Here is a 567-nt window from a genome sequence, read left to right on the forward strand (position 1 = left end):
TTTCTGCCTTTGCCGCCCTGATGTTTGGCCGTACATGTTCCATTTTTCATCTAGAGTTATTTGCGGATGTGTTTCCCCTTTTTCCCACAGAACACCAAAGCGAGGAAGGTCTTTATAGGTGCGTGCGTTCGCTCACCACTTGCACCATGACCAGCTAAACTGGTTTCTCATCCCCGGCAGACAGAAAAAGGTTTATGACCGGCGCATTATGCGCTGCAGGAAGCCATAGCTCAGCAAGGATGGATCTCTCCACTAAAGGGATCAGCTTGGGTTGCTGTCGCTGAACAGAAAAGACAACAAAAAAGAGATCCCAGAGGATTAGCATGATGTACACAACACTTAGGGGCAGCCAGCCTGGTGTGGTGGTTTGAGGGTTGCACTCAATGGGCCTGCCCATTCAAGCAGTGTCAAACTGGGTTATTTCTGCAGGGCAGACACTTGAAGAAAGAAACAGGCAAACGTGTGCACAAGTTTTTGGCGTTCTTTAATAGAAATTGTCAGGTTGGAAGCAAGTTATTCTAGTCTTTACCATCTTGCAACAACTGTAATAAAACACGAACCAAAGTC

The sequence above is a fragment of the Sceloporus occidentalis genome, unplaced genomic scaffold, assembly GCF_023333645.1.
Source record: "Sceloporus occidentalis isolate IW3139 unplaced genomic scaffold, rSceOcc1.0.p SCAF_64, whole genome shotgun sequence".
NCBI classification, from domain to species: Eukaryota; Metazoa; Chordata; class Lepidosauria; order Squamata; family Phrynosomatidae; genus Sceloporus; species Sceloporus occidentalis.